We start from the raw sequence: 18,659 nt of genomic DNA on the forward strand, positions 1-18,659 counted from the left end.
AATAGTGCCAGAGCCAGTATAAATACGATGTACATATCCAAGTTAATATTACCCATGAAGATACGGACGCGGAGGAGCAGGGAGGCCGAATCTATCTAATGAGGTATGTGGTATGTGGTATGTGACTGATAGTAGAGTCGAGTCTCCCCGTAGCTTTTATTAGTGAAAGCTGTAAAAGTATTACAAACGCCGTTATTATTTAGAGCGAGTCTGACCGTAGAAAGTTTGGTTTGCAGCTGTCATTAGATACACCTCCGTAATTGATATAATTTTCACCAACATACAGGAGGTGGGGATATTCCGGACCGAGGCTTTTACAGCCGGTTCCTGATATACCACTTAATATAACGAACCATGAGGCAGCATGCATACCCATCGCAAGTTTAATTCTAACGGCTGGACAGCCCCTTCATAATTGACGCCCTTTACCCGCCCGTATCTAAAATACTTTTTACGTAATCTGCAGGATGTAATAAACCCCGTAATAGGACCGATGCCCGTATGCTAAGCCGGACAGCCCCTTTATAATTGACACCCTTTACCCGCCCGTATCTAAAATACTTTTTACGTAATCTGCAGGATGTAATAAACCCTGTAATAGGACCGATGCCCGTATACTAAACTTAAAATTATTTTCATTAAAAACCGATGCGTAGACAAAACTAAGAATCACCAGCCGTAACAGCAGATTGACTGTATGTATATATTATTCAGACAGGCTGATGAACAAGAGGAAGTGAACAAAACCGCCTTGTATCGGATAATCCTATATCTACCCTCACCGATCAAGCAAAAAACGAGCACCCTAACTGGTGAGTAGGCTTCCAAAGCGGGAAATGTAGATTGAGGTGTGATTAGACTGATAATTTATAATATAGACCACTATATTATGTATATTTCTATCACCAGTGATTCCAATGTGAAGAAGGGATCCGACAATCGAATTGACAAAGGCTGCAAAGTTAATTACAGTGGCTCCTCCGTGCCGATTTATAAGCACAGAACTATTTTTGAAGGTAACAAAAATAGAGACTCACAAAATGAAATCATTGATAGCAGAACGAATATTGTTAAACTGCAGGAAATCTGGGTTTTTTTCTATTCCCACAAAGGTATTGTACAACCAGATGAAACATAATAGTACAAGACCCCAATCGACTTAGAAGTCTTCTAATATTAAAGTCTTTGATTTGAGGTACTGGTCTAAATGTTTTTAAAGACAGATGATGGCATTATCATTTCGGTAGATGCCCGATTTTTTCACTTTAAGTGTGGTGGGTGGGGAGGATATGCTTTCCCAAAAACATGTCAACACAAAGTAGTAACTGGGCAAAAGAAATTAAGAATAGCGATATCTGTGTCACTGTGTATAAAATAGGCATCTAAAATATTGTTTTTCAATTTTTAGACTACAAGTCAATATTGCCAAATGTCCTGATGAAGGTGCAACCATTGTAAAGCCACCGAAACGCCGCGTCGACTCTTGCTTTTGACTGTCTTTTTTTTTATTACTGTCTATGTTGTTTTTTATCATGAAGATAACCTGTTTTAACAAATGTTTTTAAACTTAGAGTGTAACCCTAAAGGGAGGTACCACAATAAATTGTACAAATTGTTTTTATTTCCTAGTTTGAATTGTTTATTTAACAATAGTGTGACACATTGTGGGATAAGGGCTCAACACTCTCCTACCAGTACTATTTCCCCTTAAAACAAAATTCCCCCACACGGCCCGTAACAGTCAGCATTCTGACTTTCTTGTATAGATAAATCACAGGGTTTTACTTTTTGTTGTATTTGCTCCCCTCCCTGTGTACATAACCAGGGGAACCTTCCAAATAATTTTCTGCGAAATGCAAAGTTTAGAATTGGGGGACATCATTGTATTAGGCGGATTGATCAGCAGCAGATATTGGGAGAATACTGGACTCATTCTCTGGAGGTCTGCTTAAAACATTTGGGGATTTGTCACTGGAGTATGGGTTATACCTTTCTCAAAGATGGTCATACATCCAACAGTCATTCTTCCAATAATCAACAATGATACCACCACATATACTCCATATTTGGGACCATTGGAACACCTGAAGTCAATTTAGTGGTTTCTGATTTATAAGAGTCATAATTGAGTCATCATTCTCTAATCCCACTGTAGAGTCACCAAACTATGCAGGTAGTAGCAACTCTTAAAGGAATTGATGATGCAGGATTGGGAGAGCAGCCTAAGTCATCACAGGCAGGACATTACAAATGTGTGGTTAAAACTCTGCTATTTTAAAGTACTCAGTGAATGGCATTGATCTGCACCATGCCTATATCACGTCAATTCAACTGTTGCTCATTTGAAAAAGCAGGCGCAGGATTTTGACATACTTTGTGGTCATGTCCAACATTAACATCATACTGGTCTATTGAACACAGTGATATGAAGGCTTCAAGTGGCTATGACTTTTAACTTGTGGAAAAGTAAATTTTACCATGTTCTGTGTCCCTACGTGTCCCCCATCTTATGTTATGTGTGCATGATTAATATGCATATGTATTCCCTATGTTTGATTAAAGACGCAATTACAGTTGTGTCCATCCCTAGTATGCCAGTTTCCAGTTCTCGTGAAAGCTACGAGTATTAGGCCTATGTAAAGTTACGTTGCCACGTTTCTCAGTGTGCACGTTATTTCATTGAAAAGTCCCCGTTTCTAGGCCTCAAAAGGGCCCGGACACCAGATTCAGCTCCTGTCTCCTGAACCCTCGCTGAGGAGCGATACAGCCCCCACCTGTATCCTCGACCCTTCACTTACTTCCTGCCTCGCAGTGCCCGGCTCGGCCTGGCTCTGCCTATGAGTCTGCCAAGAGTATGTTATGATTCTAGTTATCAGTCCAGCCCTCCTTCTCTGCATTCCTAAGCTACTGAATCGCATCAATAGTTTCAGTCATCGTCTAGCCTTTACGTCTCCATGTAAGAGAAATACTGTATTAATGGTCATTTAATATTCCTCAACACGCACTACATGTAGAATAATGCATGCTCCAGTCTTAGAGTCTGTTAGCCTCTCCCCTCCTGACTCTTAGTTTATATCAACATGTCCTCTAAACATTAGATACTAGATAGGGTTTAGGTACATGTCGCCCTGACTCTCCAGACTTCAGTCTCTACTCCTAGCGCAGAGTTCATAGCCCCCAGCTTCTCCTAGTAACACGTCATTGTCAGTTTGCGCGCACCATTAGGTTAGAGGTCCCGGCTCCTTAGGTAGCCCCCTCCATGTTTCCGCCCCATTTATGACATATTCTGTTACGTTTACATCACATGTCCATGTATACGCCTCTTGTTACACCCACTTTCACCCTTATCTTTCGCGACTGCTATTGACCACACCCACTGCTCCGCCTACTGTATTCACTGTAATGCAATTGTTTTAGTATATATGCTTGTGCACTGTTATTAAATGTTACCCATTCCCTTACGCCAGTCCAATCCTGTCCCAGGCAGCGCTGCCATCCTGTTCCCGTGCAGGTTGTCCTGTTCCTGTCCTTTATGCTGTATTAAACCTGCAAACTCCTACTACCTCGAATCTTGACTCTTATTTATTGAGCTATCTGTTATTACTATGTCCAGTCAAACCTAGATCCGGTATTATTTATTTATATACCACATAATGGCGCCCGAACAGGGACTTGCCCTTTCCCCACGCGCCGGTGAAGCCACGCCGGCCCCCTGACCCTCTGCAGCCGCGACGGAACCATACCGTGCACGTGCAGATATTTCTGCTTCAAGTATCCCTCAGGCCCACGGAGGAGACGGAGGTGGCGGTCCAGCATCCAGACGAGGCGGTGGAGGAACGCGGCGAGTCCCGACCAGAGCCCAAGCCGAGAGTCCAAGGTCCGAGGTATCCGGAGGCCCACCCGTAACTGAAGTCCGAAGTTCGTCCGTCCGGCGTCGAAGCAGTTCAGTCCAGTCCGAGGCCTTCTGTTCTTGCTGCCCGGTGAGTACCGTTGCTGGGGTAGTATCTAGATAAGATACGAGTACCAGGTACCGGTCTTGGAGAGAAATGTAAAGAATTACCAGAACTGTTAATACAAGTTTTGCCAAGGTTATTAGCAACTAAAAAGGAAGACTGGGATGCAATCTCAGCCTGTAAACAGAAACAAGACGAAGACACTAGTGATTTTTATTCTAGATTTGAGAAATGTTTTAGTATCAACAGTGGCCTCAAGACAAGTAGCGAGTCATACCCTCATCTTTTTGTTACTAAATTAGTCGAGAATTCAAGTCCACAAGTTAAGAACCGAGTTTTGAAAGTCGAAAGTACCTGGCAAGCTAATACCCCGTCCCAGATGTTACAGATGCTCCAGTATCACCAGAATAGAATCAGAGAAGAGCAAGATCATGAAAGAAAACGTATGAAAGACACGAAAATGAAAGTACTAGTTGCACAATCTGTTCCTCAAGACAGTCAGAAGAGGGGTACGAATCAAGCCAGTCATCCTGCAGCTCCCGTTAAAGGGACCTGCAATTATTGTAAACAGCCAGGTCATTTTATAAACGAGTGTGCAGTTCTGAAACACAATATAGCTACTGGTAAGACTAAAGAAAGACCACGTCCGCCTAGACAAGAACAAGTTTCACAGACTTCTCAGCCACAGAATGCACAACAGACAGTTCCAGCACCGCAGCCTATTGCTGCAACACAGCATGTTACACAGCAGATGTACCAGTATGCACAGTCCGAGTATCCAGAGTATCAGCCATATTCATGAAACAGCCTAGAGAGGGAGGTAGGCTTGCCTCTCATCGAGATACCTGTAGATCAAGAAGGTCCCTATGTTCATAGTCAAGTATTAGGGAAAGACAGAAAGTTTCTGATTGATACAGGGGCAAGTAGGACGACCATTAGTCACGCCGAAGTTCCAGGGGCTCCGCTCTCAGGCTCTAGAAATGTTTCCCTTGGATTTTCAGGAAAGCCTATTGTAAACGAGATATCTAAACCAGTTACTCTAGAAGTAGGTCCATTGTCCCGCACTACTGATCTGTTACTTACGAAGTCATGTCCAGAAAATTTGTTAGGCATTAAGACACTGAAAGAATTAGGTGCAGTTATTTGCTGCTCCCCAGAAGGAATACGACTGTTCCTACGTGACTTCAAGGGTCACTATGTATTACGAGATTTTGATCCGAGATTGTCTAATGTTCCGCAGCATCTATGGGCGCAAGGTCCAACTGATGTAGGTTATATGCAAATCACACCCCATCGTGTGACTCTCAAACCAGGTGTAGTGTTACCACGAATCAGACAGTACAGACTGCCACCTGAGGCTGTAGCAGCCTTATCCAAAATTATTGACGAGCTCATCGCTCAAGGAGTAGTTGTAGAAACTGACTCCAATGTATGTAATTCTCCGATCATTCCAGTCATGAAACGTACTGATCCAAATGCACCCCCAGTATATCGATTAGTGATTGACCTTCGAGAACTCAATAAATGTATTATTCCCCAGTACCCAGTTGTCCCAGATATCTCTTCCCTACTGACAGCCATTGATTCCGAAGCCTCATTTTTTACAGTCATAGACCTCAAGAACGCGTTTTTCAGTGTCCCCATTCATCCAGACAGCCAGTTTCTTTTCGGATTTTGTTTAAATGGAAGGAGCTATATGTTCACACGAGCTCCTCAAGGTTTCACAGAAAGTCCTAGTATTTATAGTCAAGCACTTAAGAGACAACTAGACAACATTCACATGCCAACTGACACTGCCCTGCTCCAGTATGTCGATGATCTACTGATCACAGCCCGTTCTGAACGTGCTTGCGAGCGAGCATCACTTACAGTCTTGTATTTCTTAGCAGAGATGGGGCACAAGGTGTCCCCTTTGAAGCTTCAATTCTGTGTCCAGCAAGTGATCTACTTAGGCCACTTACTGTCCAAGAGGGGTAGGCAGTTGACACCAGACCGTATCCAGTTAATAGCGAGTCTTCCTCAGCCCAAGACCCAGAAGGAGGTACGTGCTTTTATCGGCCTTACTTCTTATTGCAGACAATGGATTCCTCAGTATGCATTTCTAGCCAAGCCACTGATACAGTTAACGACACAGGAGGCAGCCGTATCGACTGTCCTCCCTTGGACATCTGAACATACACTTAGTTTTAATGAGTTAAAGAACGCTCTATGCCAAGCTCCAGTTCTAGCTACACCGAACTACAGTAAGCCTTTTACACTTTTCGTCACTGAACGGGAAGGTACAGCATTATCTGTTCTCACACAAGATCAAGCAGGACAGTACAAGCCCTGTGCTTATTTTTCGAGCACATTAGATCCTGTAGCCCAGGCTCTGCCTGCGTGCCTCAAGTCAGTTGCAGCCACAGCACTAGCTATCAGACAAAGTGATTCCATAGTATTAGGACATTCCTTGACAGTACAAGTTCCACACTCCGTGGAAGTTCTTTTAAACCGAACACAGACTCAGCACTTGACAATTGCACGTTTAACAGGTTATGAACTGACACTGTTCCAGCCACACATAGAAATCAGACGCTGCAACGTTCTAAATCCTGCTACTCTGTTACCGTCAGTTAATTCGAATCCTGCCACACACGACTGTGTGGAAGTAGTTAATACTATGACTAAGCCAAGACAAGATCTGACAGATATTCCATTACCAGATCCCGACCTGACACTTTATGTGGATGGTTCATGTATGAGAACAAGTACAGGAGAACTAGTAGCCGCGTATGCAGTGACTACTGACACTGAAGTTATAGAAACACACCGTATTGACACTCTGTCCGCTCAAGCAGCAGAGCTAGTTGCTCTGACACAAGCCTGCATACATGCCAAGAACCTGAAAGTTAATGTTTACACAGATTCACGTTACGCATTTGGAGTCGTACACGACTTTGGAGTGCTCTGGCAGGAGAGAGGTTTCATGACTTCTCATGGAACCAAGATTCAGCATGGTCTCCTTATTCAAGCTCTGTTAGATGCCATACATTTACCGACATCTATTGCTATCATGAAATGCAAAGCACATACGAAAGTTACTGACATTATTTCTCAAGGTAATGATCTAGCAGATCGCACAGCCAAGCTTACAGCACAGACTCCAGACATTCCAGTTAATCCGACACAGACACATACTCCAGATCCGACTGCCTGTATGACAGTTAAGGACCCCACTCAAGATGTCATAGATATCCAGTTACATGCTACTCCCGATGAAATCAAGAAATGGTCCGAACAAGGAGGGGTCCAGACAGATCAGGGATGGGTAACGAAGGGTAAAGCCACATGGTTTCTCCCCGACTCCATGGTTCAAGTCATTATCAATACCGCACATAGTCCAGCACATTTAGGAGAAAAAGCTATGTTAGATAGTATCCAGAACATTTGGTTCAACAAGCATTTATGAGCTGCAGCCAAGCAGAAGGTCCGTACCTGTATGATATGTTGCCAGTTTAATCCAGGTAAAAGTGTCCCGGTGGAACAAGGTGGTTTCCAGCCCCCTGACCACCCTTTTGAAGTCCTCCAGATGGATTATATTCAGATGGAGCGATGTCGAGGTTTCAAGTATGTCCTTGTAGTTGTATGCGCTTTGTCCAGATGGACAGAGGCATATCCAGTCCCAGATTACACAGCCGCGACCACTGCCAAGCAGTTGGTTCGTGAATTCTTCCCCCGTTACGGACTCCCTAGGGTCGTATATTCTGACAACGGCCAACCATTCTCATCTGAGCTTATGAAACATGTTTCCCTTTTGTTAGGGTACCAGTGGAAGTTTCATTGTGTACGCTATCCTGAAGCAGCCGGTCTCGTAGAGAGACATAACCAGACCCTGAAAATTCGAATTGCAAAAATATGTAAAGAGAAAGGTGTGGACTGGCTAGTAGCTCTGCCAGTCGCTTTGTTTTATATGCGCATGGTCGCACATTCCAGATCAGGTCTGTCCCCGTATGAGGTCGTATTCGGCCGCCCCCCTAATATGTGGGGTACACCTAGACCCCGAAGTATTACCGATGTTTCAAGTAATATGCTGACAGATTACCTAGCTTCCTTGATGTCTGCCCTACACTCTTGTCGTTCACAGGTTGCCGCCGCATTTCCAGACAATACCGAGGTGGCACCGCATGAAATCGTTCCCGGATGCATGGTTCTTGTGAGGAACTTTGATCGTTCAAGTCCGCTGGAGCCCCGCTGGAAGGAACCAAAACAGGTCCTCCTGGCCACCCGTACTGCCGTCAAGCTGGAAGGCAGGAAGGGCTGGGTCCACCTGTCTCATGTGAAAAGATTTTACGGACTAAAGACTGTTTCAAAGAACATTTCCGAGGATTTTAAGGATTGCCAAAGTACTATTCTTAAGGACTGTCCCGCAAAAGACAATGATACAGATTCCTCCCTGTTAGAGAAAACTCCGCAGCAGGAGTATAAGCTAAAATTAAGGTCTAGTAAAATAAGTCAGCCAGTTTGATTGTCTAAGTCCTCCCCTAGGTGAAACGGTTAGACCGGTTTCTGACATGTATAAAATAGACCCCCATAGTGAGAGAGTTAGTCAAAACTCAATCCGATGTATCGTTTTTCTAAGCTTCATATTGTTTTTCAGCCTTATGTTTACCTGCACATGTTATGCATTTTATTTGTGTTTTCCAGTTTCTAATGTAAATAAGTCTTCTATTGCTACAGTAGAGCACACGTTTAGTGATCTACCTCCTCATGAACTATCTTATCGTCTTGCTATGCGTAATAATTCCTTTATCCGCATGTTACATTATTCACACCAGACCAGCAATGCCACTAATTGTTGGGTGTGTGGTCGACTCCCCCCTTTCCAGACCCCGAAGGGAGTTCTGCCACTCTTTCCTTATCCATTTTCACATAATGGTTCGTGTGGAGCATGGTCCACATTAACGTCATCCTCAACAGATATGTCCTTTCTAAACAGTACATGTTTTCCAGACAAGCAAGGTCTTCCCCACAGAACAGGGTTAGATCTAGAAAATGAAGTTTATAATTTGGGTAATTATTCTTCGAATTTTATGGTCCTGAATGTTCAGTCTGATTCTACTCCAGACTTACCTGCTATGTCAGTATTACCAGTCAAAGGTGAATTATGTGTCCGAAATAATGGTTCCGTACATGTAGGCCATAGTGATTGTACTACTATTGTCAAGTATAGTGACAGTAGGAAATCTATTTTCAAAGCTTCACGTCATTCTTATTTTGTTTGTGGTCAGACCGCATATGTTCGTCTGCCCCTCGATTGGGAGGGTACCTGTTACATTGCCTTCCTACTGCCACCAGTTTTTCTAGCCCCACCTGACTATCATAGGAATTCCCACCTAGTACATACGAGACACAAGAGAGACCTCCCGATTGTCGATTATACTGAAACTGCTCTAGAACAATACATAGATATCAATAAAGGTGTCTTCCCCTATTTAGGTACTGTCGTGAATAGTAAACTGATACGTAGATTAACGAGAACCCTCGAAGCAGTAGTGATCGAGACTACTTCTGCTCTAGGTAACTTAACCGAAGAGCAATCCTTTATGAGAATTGTCGTGCTCCAGAATCGTCTCGTCCTTGACGTCATACTGGCCGATAGGGGCGGGGCATGTAGAGTCATCAGATCTAGTTGCTGCATTTTCATTCCTAATAACGCGCCGTCTGTTTATTCAGCTATTACCAGACTCCATAATATTGCCCATATGTTACACCAAGATCCAGGCACCTGGACATGGTCCGGTTGGTTCTGGAATATAATTTCCGCCTGGGGATGGAAAGTATTGTCATTTCTAGGTATTGCAGTAGCGATCATATTCAGTTGCTGCCTCTGTATACAATGTGGCCCTGCGATTTGCGGCATTTGTGCTATCTCTTGTATTCCTAGTCCCAAGTCCCGTTCTAAATCCAGTTCCAAGAAAATTCGAGACGAGCAAATGATACTGTATGAAATGATAGATGGTATCATGAATATTGATGTTTCCTGATGGAAACGTAGTGACAAGGAGGGAATGTGGAAAAGTAAATTTTACCATGTTCTGTGTCCCTACGTGTCCCCCATCTTATGTTATGTGTGCATGATTAATATGCATATGTATTCCCTATGTTTGATTAAAGACGCAATTACAGTTGTGTCCATCCCTAGTATGCCAGTTTCCAGTTCTCGTGAAAGCTACGAGTATTAGGCCTATGTAAAGTTACGTTGCCACGTTTCTCAGTGTGCACGTTATTTCATTGAAAAGTCCCCGTTTCTAGGCCTCAAAAGGGCCCGGACACCAGATTCAGCTCCTGTCTCCTGAACCCTCGCTGAGGAGCGATACAGCCCCCACCTGTATCCTCGACCCTTCACTTACTTCCTGCCTCGCAGTGCCCGGCTCGGCCTGGCTCTGCCTATGAGTCTGCCAAGAGTATGTTATGATTCTAGTTATCAGTCCAGCCCTCCTTCTCTGCATTCCTAAGCTACTGAATCGCATCAATAGTTTCAGTCATCGTCTAGCCTTTACGTCTCCATGTAAGAGAAATACTGTATTAATGGTCATTTAATATTCCTCAACACGCACTACATGTAGAATAATGCATGCTCCAGTCTTAGAGTCTGTTAGCCTCTCCCCTCCTGACTCTTAGTTTATATCAACATGTCCTCTAAACATTAGATACTAGATAGGGTTTAGGTACATGTCGCCCTGACTCTCCAGACTTCAGTCTCTACTCCTAGCGCAGAGTTCATAGCCCCCAGCTTCTCCTAGTAACACGTCATTGTCAGTTTGCGCGCACCATTAGGTTAGAGGTCCCGGCTCCTTAGGTAGCCCCCTCCATGTTTCCGCCCCATTTATGACATATTCTGTTACGTTTACATCACATGTCCATGTATACGCCTCTTGTTACACCCACTTTCACCCTTATCTTTCGCGACTGCTATTGACCACACCCACTGCTCCGCCTACTGTATTCACTGTAATGCAATTGTTTTAGTATATATGCTTGTGCACTGTTATTAAATGTTACCCATTCCCTTACGCCAGTCCAATCCTGTCCCAGGCAGCGCTGCCATCCTGTTCCCGTGCAGGTTGTCCTGTTCCTGTCCTTTATGCTGTATTAAACCTGCAAACTCCTACTACCTCGAATCTTGACTCTTATTTATTGAGCTATCTGTTATTACTATGTCCAGTCAAACCTAGATCCGGTATTATTTATTTATATACCACAAACTGACAGTTACTATATTCATAATCCATGATGCCTACAAAATCGCAGGCATCACCTCGCAATGGAGGTGTTGCAAATTCTTCAGCAGTTGTGAAGATCTATATATTGACAAGACGGAAGTCTGTAACACCACCCACCAGATAAGACTGGTTAAAGGAAAGGGTGACTACAGCAGGCCCCAAGAGGTTTATTTACAGACATAGTGACCAACTAGCAATCTTCCCCAAATTTTGAATTCATTGTCAAACCTGGAGTGTATGTGCATCTTATGCTCAACATGAGCACCCTGAGAACTGTTTGCTTGTGATGTTATGGGTGGAAATGTATTACCTTCAACAGTGATTCCTATAAAACATGATTGCTTGACTAATTGAAGACTATATCACTGGTCAAAATCTAATTCCTTCAACAGGCGGTGGAATATACATCCATTGTTTGGTGCAGTCTCCTTTTTGATACTTGCACTGGTAGCGTAATAACCGACTTGTTACTGGAAAACTCAAACATATGTCCCGAGGAGTGCTCTGACCCCCATGAACTATGATACTTATTTTCAAAGATTTGTCATTGGAATACACAGTGTCTCAGAAACAGCTGAAATATCCACCTATCCCTTCCTACTTACCCTCCTTCTTATTTGTAGGGGATGTAAGAAAATGAACAACTTTGGCTTATATTTTATGGTTAGTATCCAATATTTCATATTTATTCTTTTGCCTACTAATTTGGAGTGCATTCTGTTAGAAGAGGGCACTGGAACTGTCATTATTAATGTTACTATTACGGTTAAAATGAGCTATTTCTGGAAAATAAACATTCTCAGGATGCAGTAATCACATCCATTAGGTACATTTAATTTTAGGTTTACATGTAGGAAACGTTGGTTTGTTATAAGTAGCTGTAATATGATCTAACTTTTAATATATTTTGCTAGGAAATTAACGCTAAATTCATTAAAAATCTATTTTGAAAAGTACAGGAGGAAAATTAATATCACAGATGTTTCATTATGCAGCCACTCCTTTAAAGCGTTGCTTGCTCTGGGCTCTCCTTATCACATTAAAATGTCACTTTGCCCTGCACAGTTTTCTCTGGATCCGAGTATATCTGTCGTTAGTTGTGTGCGGTTTATAGGACGTGAGTTTGTACTGTGGCCTGGTTGGAGATGATGTTAGGTGTGTATGTTATATGGAAGGGTTCTCCCATGATTTCTCTGTGGATTCGAAGCTGCATTTAGGTATGCAGTTAGGAAAATAGCTGTGAGACAGAGTTGGACGTGTACATGCGTATCAAGGTCTGGTCAGAGGCAGTGTTTATCCTTATTCTAATCTCAGTGCAATGGTCCTCCGTTTCCTGCTATCTATGGTTGGAGAACACTTTTTAAGTATTCTGTCAGGTAAACCAGGCTTCAAAACCGTCTTGATAAACCTTCCGAAGGTGATAAAGCACTCTCTTATCAGAAGGTGAATGGAATTGCTCTGCACTCCTGATTCTGTTGTATCTTCTATGGTAGATCTCTCGTGGCATATGGGAGTGGACAGTGACCACTCAAACTGTCTACCGAACGAGGCAAACTGTCAGTTGTTTCACCTGTCGATTTGTCTCCTTATTCCATGAGTCTCATGTATTCAGAGGCAAGCAACAGGTAATTACTAATGTTAGTAGGGCCTGTTAGGGTGTCTATTATTAAGTGTAGCAACGTAATTGAATGTGTGGTGTGACTCTGCTTCCTACCCAATGCATTTTGTAAATAATGCTAATCTTTTTAAATAACTGTCAAAGTATTAAAGTAATGTTGACTTCCGGTTGGCCTTTAAGTGTCAGTGCACTTTCAGGGAATCGCATATTTTATAAGTCCTATTAATAAGTGAATCACATGCTTTTAAATCCGGCTTCTATGTTGCATGTATATACCATAAGGTCTAAAACCCTCATGTGCGTCGCCAATCTCAAAAATATTTAAAGCGAAGTGGGTTTTATCATTTGATACAGATCGATATTACTGCAAAAGCTAACATTTCAATAAAATGTGCATATCAAATAATATACATTTTAGCACGTATAACTATTGGAACACAATATTTTCCAGTACGAAAATCCACTTTCATGACCATGAACTTTCAGCCCGTAAAGTTAATGGCCAAGGATTTATTGTATGACACTCTGGATGGCAAACTGATGCCCACATCATCTAAATGAGCCAACTATCAAGAGTACCTGCTTTGTCAAATGAGCAAATACGTCTGTTTGTTTAGGTGTGCAAACTGTGTGCTTGCTAATCTTCCATTCCAGTCACAACATTATATTCAGTAATCAGAGTTCGCAACAAAGGCTGGCTTTGCTTTTCAATTTTCATTAAACTAACCTTGCAAACATGTACTGGCTTGGTCTCCTAACTGGACTCGAAATCAAGAAACTTTTCTTCATTTTTACAGAACACCTCAAAGAAGATATACCAAAGGGACTACAAGTATATAACGTTACTGCCATATAGAGCTGCCTTTGTGGCCTGCCCCGGCCCCCCTCTTGACCTCCTTAACCAATCTCTCTTGTCAGGCTCTGTCCCCAATGCTTTCAAAAGCGCTGTGGTGGTCCCCATTTAAAAAAAACCTGGGCTTGACCCTACCACGTTGGCAAACTATCGTCCCATTTCCCTCCTCCCTTACCTGGGAAAGGTCTTGGAGACTTATGTCACCCGCTGCCTCAGTGCTTTTATCGAGGAAACACACTTCCTCGATGATCGACAGGCTGGTTTTAGACCTGCTCACTCCACTGAGGCAGTGGTGGTGGCAGTCATGGACACGCTGAAACAGGGAGCTGATAAGAACTTGGCCCAGGCCCTTGTACTTCTAGATCTTTCAGCCGCATTTGACACGGTCGACCATGGAATCCTGGTCGACCGTGTCAGAAATGCTGGCATCTCTGGGCTGGCCCTGTCATGGGTGGTATCCTTTCTCCAATCCCGTTCTCAATCTGTTCGCCTTTCCTCCTTCTCTGCCCCCCTATCTTCACTCTCCTGTGGTGTTCCCCAGGGTTCTGCTCTGTCCCCACTTTTGTTCAACCTTTATATGCAGCCCCTCCTTGTTTCTCTTCGTCAGTTTTCAGTTACTGCTTTCAACTACGCAGATGATCTGCAGCTTATTTTTCCTGTCAATCCTTCCCCTTCCTCCTGTTCTAATTTTCAAAATGCCATGCTCTTTATTTATGAGTGGATGAACCTTAGCCAATTAAAGCTCAATCCAAGTAAAACGGAGCTGGTGGTGACCGGCGGCCCCCTCACTCCCTGGTCTCCCAACTTTTGGCCTACCGCTCTGGGTTCCCCTCCTTGTCCAGTGAATACTGTGAAGAGCTTGGGGGTTACCATTTCTAGTGACCTCTCGATGCGGCCACATATTAACACCGTCACCTCGGCATGTTTTTATCATCTTCGCCGAATCGGGAAGATCCGCAGGTTTTTATCCCAAGAGGCCCTTATTCTTGTTATCCTGGCCCTCATCACCTCACGTCTAGACTATGCCAACTGTCTATACGTGGGGGTTCCTGCCTGTCACCTCTCCCGACTTCAACTGGTTCAGAACCAGGCAGCCAGATTAATCTTTCAGCAGCCTAAACATCAGCATGTCACCCCTCTGCTGAAGACCTTACACTGGCTCCCAGTTGCGCAACGGTGTGTCTTTAAGATGGCCTGCACCATTTTTAAATCCCTGTTTACCTGTGCCCCTGCCTTTATCTCCTCTTGTTTGCACGCTTATGTTCCTTCCCGTCACCTCAGATCTTCGGCCCACAATCTTCTGATCACTCCCAGGTTCAACCGCAAGAAACACGGGGGTGCCTGTTTCTCTTTTCTTGCTCCCGCTACCTGGAATTCCCTTCCTCTTTTTATTCGTCTGTCCACCGACTATCGCTGCTTTCGCACTTTATTGAAGACCCACCTGTTCCGTCTTGCGCATGGTTAGCTGCCTGATCCCGACTGCTTTCCTCCACCCGGTCTTGAGCGCCAAGAAACCAATTGGTGTATGTGCGCGGTACCAAATCTCTTTTAATAATAATAATAATAATAATATTAATTGAGGAAAATACATTTAAAGGAGGGTTAACCGCATTGCCAAAAAGTGGCACTGGTTGGTTCTCGGAATTAACACTGCTCTGAAAACATAGTAAACAGGAACTCAAAGTGGATCAGGAATTAGAGAAAGCCACTCTTGAATCAAAGGAGATAGCTGATTCCAAAACGTCATTGGAGAAACTGGAAAACACTATTAATGAGTTCAACAAAATAGACCACAACAAAAAAGTAAACAAGGTATCAATAGGAATTAAATAAATTTAATCAATGAGAGAACCTACTAATGTTTACTAGATGACTATTATTCAGGCATTAGCTCCTCCTGCAACAGAGAGGGCGAACACTGCCTGTGGAGCAGGTATAGGAACTAATGAGGTCATTTTTTTGGACTCATCAGCATATTCCAGCAATTTTGACCCACTCGAGGGCACCAGCACATTCCCTCACATCTCACAAGTGATTCTTTTTTGGCCCAAGGCAGACAAGGCAAATGTGGGACCGGCCTGTACAGACACAATTTCTCACAGGGTGAATGCTAAATCAGGAGTAAATTCTATCAACGAGGTCCAACAAACCAATGAATAAGATGCACTCCAGGTGAGGTCGCCCCCCCACGCACCACTGCTCTCTGCCTCGTTCCTTGCCTGCTTCTTGCTCCTGACGCCGGACGACCCAGCCGCCCGACTCACCTTTTTTCCCGCCGCTGCCTCCCTGCGGCCCCGCTCCCCTCCTGCCCATTCGCCGCCCCGCTCCCGCCACCCAGCTGACCCTCCCTCCCTGCTCCTTACTTAAGGGGACCGCGCCAGGCGTAGGGAGCGACCGCTGAGCCTGCACTCCAGGTGAGGTCGCCCCCCCTCCACGCACCACTGCTCTCTGCCTCGCTCCTTGCCTGCTTCTTGCTCCTGACGCCAGACGACCCAGCCGCCGCTGAGCCGCCCGACTCACCTTTTTTCCCTCCGCTGCCTCCCTGCGGCCCCCCCCCCTCCTGCCCATTCCCCACCCCGCTCCCGCCACCCAGCTGACCCTCCCTCCCGGCTCCTTACTTATGACGCCCCTTGCACGCGCAGCGGTCACACGCAGCGGACACGCCGATTGTGCGCCGAAGGCGCGCCAAAGGCAAGCCCGTCTGCGCCCGTCCGCGCCTGGATCGCGCCCAGTGCCAGGACCCCTGGCCCCCGCCGATGCACTCAATGCCGGCCGGAACCCCGCCTGCTGCCGAGCCACCCCGAGACGCATCCATGGACCCTTCACCTGCAAGTTCACCTCCCTCCGAACCTGCACCGCACCCGCCAAGCCAAGCACGAGCAGCAACCACCTCAAGTGCATCCTGCTCAACACCCGCTCCGTCCACAGACACGCCGTGGAACTCTGGAACCTCCTCGACGCAACATCACCGGACGTCGCCTTCCTCACGGAAACCTGGATGAACGTCTCCTCAGCCCCCGACATCGCCATCGCCATCCCGGACGGGTACAAGATCATCAGGAGGGACCGCGTCAACCAGACCGGAGGAGGCATCGCCATCGTCCACAGGAACACCATCCGCGTCACGACCGACTCCAACGACACCTTCGCCGCCGCCGAGCACCTCCACTTCCAGATTCACACCGACCCAAAGACGACCCTCAGAGGCACCCTCGTCTACAGACCCCCGGGACCACGCGCAAAATTCAGCGAAGACATCACAGACTTCATCAGCCCGCACACCCTCCCCTCCGCTGACTACATCCTCCTTGGAGACCTCAACTTCCACCTGGAGAACAACAAGGACCGCAACACCGCCGCCCTGCTGGACAACCTCGCCAACCTCGGACTCAAGCAACTGGTCAACACCCCCACCCACTATGCCGGCCACACGCTTGATCCCGTCTTCTCATCCAGCAAGCACATCACCTTCAGCCACTCCTCCGGACTCCACTGGACCGACCACAGCTGCGTCCACTTCAGGTTCAGAAGAACCATGACCCACCACCACCCGCTACAGGTTCCCCACAGAAGCTGGAGCAAGATCACCGCCGACCAGCTCACCACCTCCCTCAGCCAGAACCCACCCGCCAGCACAACGGACCCCAACAAAGCAGCCCGCAACTTCACGCAGTGGCTGACCGCCTGTGCCGACGACCTCGCACCACTGAAGAACCCTCCCAGCAGACCCAGAAGCAAGAAGGCATCCTGGTACACCGACGAACTCAAGGACTCCAAGAAGACCTGCCGCACCCTCGAGAAAGCCTGGCTCCTCGACCAGACCACTGACAACATGACCACCCTCAAAGACGCCACCCGCAAGCACCACCAGCTCATCCACACCACCAAGACAGCAAGGAACTCTTCAGCATCGCCAAGGAGTTCTCCAACCCCAGCACCGGCAACAACGACATCACTCTGTCACAAGATCTCTGCGACTCCCGCGCCTCGTTCTTCCACCGCAAGATCGCCGACATCCACAACAGCTTCAGTGCACCATCCACGCACCCAACCGTCGAACCAACGCCCCCCACCACCACTCTCCGCACCTGGACCACGTTGACCACCGAAGACACAGCCCGCACGATGAACACCATCCACTCCGGATCTCCAACCGACCCCTGCCCCCACCACGTCTTCAACAAGGCCGACTCCACCATCGCACCTCAACTCCGGAACATCATCAACACCTCCTTCAAAACCGCCACCTTCCCGGAGAGCTGGAAGCATGCAGAGCTCAGAGCCCTACTGAAGAAACCAACAGCGGACCCCACCGACCTCAAAAACTTCCGGCCCATCTCGCTCCTCCCTTTTCCTGCTAAAGTCATCGAGAACATCGTCAACAGACAGGTTGCCGCCTTCCTTGAGACGAACGGATCCCTCGACCCCTCGCAGTCCGGCTTCAGAGCCAACCACAGCAACGAGACCGCCCTCATCGCAGCCACCGATGACATCCGAGCCCTGCTCGACAACGGGGAAACAGCGGCACTCATCCTCCTGGACCTCTCTGCAGCGTTCGACACTGTCTGCCACCGCACCCTAGTTCAACGCCTCAGCGACAACGGCATCCAAGAGAAGGCACTGGAGTGGATCATCTCGTTCCTCGCCGGAAGAACACAGAGAGTCCGCCTCCCCCCATTTCGATCCGAGGCTACCGAAGTCATCTACGGCGTACCGCAAGGATCATCACTCAGCCCCACCCTCTTCAACGTCTACATGAGACCTCTTGCAACCATCGCACGCCAACACAACCTCAACATCATCACCTACGCCGACGACACCCAGCTGATCCTCTCCCTCACCAGAGACCCCGACACCGCCAGAACCAGCCTACACGAAGGGATGAAAGGCGTCGCCGAATGGATGAGGAACAGCCGTCTGAAGCTGAACTCAGACAAGGCGGAAGTCCTCATCCTGGGACCGTCGCCCTCTGC

General features: G+C 46.2%; 1 protein-coding gene across 1 annotated transcript in view; it reads right to left on the bottom strand.

Moving 5' to 3' along the window:
• LOC144827230 (uncharacterized) overlaps positions 1 to 18,659 on the bottom strand; it is a 630,276-nt gene that overhangs the window by 506,988 nt on the left and 104,629 nt on the right. The window lies entirely within an intron of this gene.

The sequence above is a fragment of the Lissotriton helveticus genome, chromosome 4_1 (assembly GCF_964261635.1).
Source record: "Lissotriton helveticus chromosome 4_1, aLisHel1.1, whole genome shotgun sequence".
In the NCBI taxonomy this organism is placed as follows: Eukaryota; Metazoa; Chordata; class Amphibia; order Caudata; family Salamandridae; genus Lissotriton; species Lissotriton helveticus.